This window comes from Dendronephthya gigantea, unplaced genomic scaffold (assembly GCF_004324835.1).
Source record: "Dendronephthya gigantea isolate DGI-Jeju-01 unplaced genomic scaffold, DenGig_1.0 000128F, whole genome shotgun sequence".
Classification (NCBI taxonomy): domain Eukaryota; kingdom Metazoa; phylum Cnidaria; class Anthozoa; order Malacalcyonacea; family Nephtheidae; genus Dendronephthya; species Dendronephthya gigantea.
The window spans coordinates 3,508-10,167 of NW_021163138.1; the positions used below are offsets into that span (position 1 = coordinate 3,508).

Genomic DNA, 6,660 nt, shown 5'->3' on the forward strand with positions numbered 1-6,660 from the left:
CAAATAAAGCAAGTACATCAGTTTATATTCTACACCTGGACGTTTAATAAAAATGCTCATTATTTATGGTATTCAGTTACTAATTTTTTACCAGGCGTTTCTTCAACATTATTATTTCTGGACATTCTTTATTCAGAATGAGTTTCTCGTCTTCGTTAATTTCCTCGCTACTTTCTTCTTCGCTTTCAATAGCTTCTTCTTTATGAGTATATTCAAAAATTGCATCAACAGTTTCGCTGTTTAAGCTTTCAGCCATCTTCACAGAGAAGATATGGACTGTCTTGGACTTAATTTCCCGCGCAAATTGCACAGCCGTATCACGCATTAATTGTATCAGCGCTTTGTATTAGCGTTTACAGTACATTCCCTTCGATAGTCTATGGCCAAACTAATATAATCGTAATTCTTGAACGAAACAAATCCAAGGCCAAGGGCCGTTTAAAAGTCTTATTCATCTAGCATACTTTAGAAAATTGAATTATTTAGTGACCCTGGCTTCATCTTATTCTTAATCGTTCACGTCATAAATAGATTGACCAAAGCTTCGGTGGATATGGCAACTATGTGGTGCAAAGCCGTGAAGAATTCGGGGAGAAGTTGAAATTGATCACGGAAAGATTTGGCTCCGATGCATTTTACGTCGTGTCTGAATATATTCAAGAAGTACAAAGCACTATCGGCTGTGGCTTCTACGTTACAAAATCCGGAAACATCATATACCTCGGAGTTCAAGAATGCGCTGTGAAGAAAGATTTCCAATACCATGGTGGATCAATTGACTGGGACATGCAGGATAAGTATAGAGAGAGAGTGTATGATAAATTTGTGGTGCCTGTAGCGAAATACCTACATAACAAAGGCTACTTCGGAATGGTGGGTATCGATATAATTACAAGTCCCAGGGGAGACTATCTGGTAGACTTGAATCCTCGTATAAACGCCAGCACGCCGCACCTTATCCTTGCATCAAACATGGCAAATTGGGATTGACAAAGTCCCGATACGAAGTATGTGCAACTTTCGATGTCACAAGTGAGGAATTGGTTAAGAAAGCGAATTCTATTAACGAGGAGAATCTCAGCAGCCGGATTATAATTATGACGGCTGTTGATGAAGGCGATAAATGTCATGCAGCCTTTTCAGTGTTTTGTGATAGTGAAGAAATGGTCGATTCTCTGTGTGCTAAACTCCGCCAATATTAAACCATGGACAAGAGCAAACATTATATAATCAGTAATAATTATTTCGTTAGCATTAACAGGAACTTTTTAGTTAATTAGTGCATGACAAGACTTTAATATTAGAAAGTGCATGACAAGACTTTTATTTTAGAAGGTGCATGATAAGACTTGAGCCGTTTTAGGGCATTTCTAGTGCATGTTATAGGTTATGGTAGTTTTTTGTTAAATCTATAGTCATTAGGATTGCATGTGCTTATGATTTTTTCTTATATTCGTTATTTAGTTTACAACTATAATGGACAACCATTAATGATCTTTGAAAAAGCATTGTTACTTAATTGGTAAAAGGAGAAAGTCATGAATAAATAATAATGTATATGAAGGGGCGTAAAATTGGTAGGTAAAAAAATAAAGAGGGGGTGGTGAGCAAAGTGCTGGAAAACCACCAGCCATGTGGTGTGAACGAATTTAGGTTTTATTTGTGCGTGAGAAAAATATTGAAGAAACTGTAGTAGTTACGTGTGTAGTAATAATTTGTGTATTGTTGTTGGTGATGTTCGAAATCAAAAGTATGTAAGGAGGTAGGTAAAAAAGGAGAACAAAAGACAAGATAATCAAGCGTGCGAATCAGTATCCCCGTACGCGGCGTTTCGTCCTTTGTGTAAAAGAAACAAGAGGATAAGAACAGAGCAAAGAATGTCTTTATGTGAGAATTCAAAAGAATCCGCCATGCGTAGAAGTGTATTCATACAAGGTAAAATTGTAAGATAAGAACTTTAACCTTAACCGCTTTAACGCCATGCAGCATTTAATTTTTCGTTTTGAACCAAATCGAATTACTCAAGTCAAGCCTTATATGCTCCAGACGCACGTACACCAAAATGCCTGCTGCCTATTAGATCATTTTCAGACAGAATGGACAGAATGTATGCTACTGGTTCTTCTTTCTCCACTCAGGGCCGTCGCTGGAACCTCAATTGGGGGAGGGGGTGCATTTTCATATATTTGTCTTATTCCTGACTGATTTTTTTAGTTAGCTATTGTTTCTACGAAACATGAATATATGAATATACACCCCCCCCCCCCCATTTTAGGCCTTGTGTCTACTCCATTTAATTCTAAGCATGCATCTTGTTAATTTTGCCCTCCGGTCCACTGGTGTCAATCAAACGTTAATTGAAGGAGACCATGTTAATATATTCTGTTTATTATGCTTTACTAATATCTTTTGAAAACAATTACACTTTTATTAGAAATCAGTCTGGCATAACAGAATATATGATATGGTCCACCTTAATTAACATTTGATTTACGCCCATGTTGCCATTATTAATGGCACACTGTTTCCCTGGTCTTCCAAAAATTTCTGAATAAAACTGTCATCCCTAAAATTCATGTAAACATTTTACTAATTTTAGAAATAACTACAAGGCAAAAGTAAATATTTTAATTCAGAACGTCGGCAGCAATTTCGTCTGATAAAAACTCCTAGTATGAATAAAGAATAAGAGAGAGACTGGACCCTAATGTTTTGATCAGTTTTGGTTTGGGTTCTTTGGTCCAACATTTCGACATCTTCTTTCAAGATTATTTATAAAGAGGATTTCTTGCTTGCAATTTAATAGGAACTGAAATGAAGGTTTGTGAAATTGTGATACTTTATATCCCATTTTATTGAATGGGATATAAATTCATTATATATATTCGATATATATTATTGACAAACAAAATATCTAAAGTAAATTAATATGTTCCCAGGGTAGCCAGACATTCCCAAAGTTGTTGACGTATTTATTTCCCAATTTTTTGTTATATTGAAAAGGCATGTTATAGTCTCGTTTAGTTTGTAGGTGCCTACTAGTTATTTTACTGATATTGCGATATCACCATGCAAAATTACAATTAGTATATTAGTGCTCAACACTGAGAACAAATTGAGTTTTTACAGTTTATTCAAAAGACATTGAGGTATTTGTATATTGTATTTTTGGTGTAATGAAAGTTTTTATTGGTGCAATACTGTATACAAAATTTCAACATAGTTCTTTGGTTTCATGGAACATGGAATACCAGATTATAAACTATTTGCAAGCTACCGCTGAGGTAAAAATGTGTTTGCTTACCCTGTAAACTTGCATGTTTACTGTCGCAAAAGTGTAGTCGCAAGTGTGCTATTTTTAGGTTCAACTGGTTACGCCCCTTTTCTTTAACGATGAACTTTTGCAATGGTAAAATGTAAAGAAACATGTTTTTAGGCACAGAATTGATGGTAGTAGAAATTATATATATATATATATGTATATATATATATATATATATATATATATATATATATATATATATATATATATACACCCGTTTGCAAAAACGTTGGCCGCAGATAGATAGATAGATAGATACTCGAAATCTAATTAGAATTGCATATGTTGTGTAATATTATAGAAATCCCATGCTAATGTAATGATATGCAATTCTAATTAGACTTCGAGTATCTATCTATCTATCTATCTATCTGCGGCCAACGTTTTTGCAAATGGGTGTATATATATATATATATATATATATTAATAATATTATATTAATATATATATATATATATATATATATATGTATATATATATATATATATATATATATCCCTCCTGAAAACCGTCCCAGCCTATAAAGCCGGCTCAAGAAGATGTAACCTCTGCCTTGAAGAGAAGCTATACATTATGAAACGCAAAACTAAATCTCTGCTGAACAAACGCTCTGAACTTTTCACTCGATGTAGACACGTTACCCGATACCTTATATCACGATGTAAATATAGAGAATACCAACTAGACCTGTCATTAGCCTGACGATCGCTTTATAGCGTGAAACTCAGAGTAGCTAAGCTAGTCTTTCAATAAATAAATATATATATATATATAGAGCTTAATAGCCATAACTCTGAGCGAAGATGTAGACGTAGGAACATTACGTGGTTTAACCCTCCATTCAGCAAAAACGTCGCCACAAACGTAGGACGTAAGTTTAGAAATATTGTGAAAGAATCCTTCAAGAGCGGACATATTTTGCATAAAATTTTCAATAAAAACACCCTGAAAATTAGCTATTCGTGTATGCCCAATTTGGAAAGAAAAATTAACTCCCACAACAAATCAATCCTTAGAGAAACCCCACAACAAGCGGAAAGAATGTGTAATTGTAGATCCAAACCCAATTGCCCAATGAAAGGAGAATGTTTACGCGATAATTTACCAGGCCACTGTGAAAACCAACGACGCAAAGGAGACATATATTGGCCTTACTGGTGATCAGTTCAAAACACGTTATAACAATCATACATGTTCATTCCGAGATAATAACAAGAGAAACTCGACAGAGCTAAGTAAATACATTTGGTCCCTAAAGGATAATAACATCAGATAAGCTATAGATTGGAAAATAATGGCTCGTGCAAGCTCGTATTCAAATATCGGGAAAAAATGTAATTTATGCATAATGGAAAAGTACTTCATTATTTGTAAACCCGAGTATTGTACTCTTAACAAAAGAAACGAACTGACTGGTGCATGCCGGCATGCAAATATGCATGCCGGCATGCAAATAAGTTTTTAATAAAGAATGGATAGGTATCACACCACTATGAACGATCGGTACACGGGATATTCCAATTCAATCTGAACACGCACCTGAAGAGAGAGGAGCTTTAATAGGCCTCTCGAAACAGAACTGTAGTGCTTTAAATTTTTAATGAACAATTTTTAGGTTTTAATCTCCAATTCATTTTAAATTTTAACCTAGCTCCACTTTAGTGTAGAGCACTATACGGCTGAAGGAGAAAACCAAATTGTATTTGTATATTTTATATATATATATCAAAATAATAAACCAAAAAGAGTACCTTCAAGTCTTGAACAGAATAAAAATTACCATGGCAGTAAATGTTATCACTATATGAGAAAGTGCCTCTTACATTTGAGATTGATACTAGTAGGAGAACAATATTTTAGAAAGTTTTACCAATTTATGCATGACAAGAAGAAATATGATGTTCATTCTCATTAAATATACAAGCAGTGTATCCAGTCAAAATGCGTTATTTGCTTTTTGCAGTTAAACTAAACTAAATTTTCACTGATCACTAGTGTTAGTCATGCCTGAAAATGGTTAAAATTTTGCATACCAGTGAATTTGAAATTTTGAACTGACCTATTGTAATTGTCAGCCTGTGACCAAAACCGTTTTTTCCTTTTTTTAAATTTTGAAAATCCATTTGGGTATTCCAAGTAACTCCAAGCAGGCTTAGTAGGTTATCGTATTTACGCTTACAATGTGTACTTTTATATCCTTCACAGTAACAATATACTTGCGAGTTGCGATGTTGAGGTCTGCTTGGTGCTAACTGTGAAACTAAAACTGCGTATTTTTGCAACTACGTGTTCTTCAAAATGGCAGCTCAGGGAAATCTGCGAATAGCAGTGAAAAATCTTTATCGACAGGTAATATGAACTGGGCTGTACAGAGGAAGACTTTGGTACTTTGCATTGCCCAAATTCTGGTGCAATGTCATTGCCATAATAGACCTTTTCCCTTTTAAGCGCGCAATGCGTGACGGTAGTTTATTAGCGACATCGCTCTGCTTTGAAGCGATTTTGTTTGTAAGAAAACTTTGCCGATACTTTTTGCTTCTTTGTTAGACCGAATCGCACCTGAACATAGCGAAATCATAACTCAAATTAACATTGATAATCAACTACCGTCACGCATTGCGCGCTTGAAAGCTAAAAGGGATAGTTCTATTGGCGGTACATGCAGTTTCCTGTTCCAAGGTCGTTAGTGAAATTTCTTATATTTATCTTTATCCTCCAAAGTTCTATTCTTAATATTACAAAGACCATTGTTGAGATTTCATAAATTTCACAGCTCTATCACCTTGGTAAAGATTATCCTGCAGGAAAGGAATATTTTCACGCGAAATTACACCAAGCTTTCATGAAGAATAAGGATGTCACTGATCCGAAACAGATTCAACAGCTCATCGATCGAGGAAATTATGTGGTGAAAGAACTGGAAGCACTGTACATGTTACGCAAGTATAGAACTTTAAAAAAACGGTATTATAGTTGATTCATTTGTGTTAATCTTTAATGATATTCCATAAAACTTTGTATATACAGTTGAAAGAAAAATAAACCTGCACAAAGGTGTAGAAATATATGCACGGTATAACCGTAATACAAGAGCTATGATTGGTCGACTTGTTAGCCTCGTTTCCCTCTGTAGAGAGAATAGGTGTATTCAATATTTGACAAAAATTGAGATTTTATAGTTTTCAGAAGCATATTAATTAAATTCTGGAAGCAAAATTTGGAATTTATGCACGCCAGGGCAGTCAAAATGTATTATCATTGCGTAAACTACAAGGATATTATCTGCTTTTGGAAAATAAAAAACTTTGAAAAATCGCACCGCGGGGCTCTAAGGGCTG

At 34.6% G+C, this 6,660-nt stretch overlaps 1 long non-coding RNA gene and 1 pseudogene across 1 annotated transcript; both read left to right on the forward strand.

The window, feature by feature from the left end:
• Positions 1–531: 531 nt before the first annotated feature.
• Positions 532–1,785, forward strand: LOC114535935 (annotated as a pseudogene).
• Positions 1,786–2,725: 940 nt separating this feature from the next.
• Positions 2,726–6,604, forward strand: LOC114535941. The gene is made up of 3 exons (XR_003688378.1): positions 2,726–2,820; positions 5,528–5,671; positions 6,096–6,604. It is a non-coding gene; the product is annotated as an uncharacterized LOC114535941 (long non-coding RNA).
• The last annotated feature ends 56 nt before the right edge of the window (positions 6,605–6,660 follow it).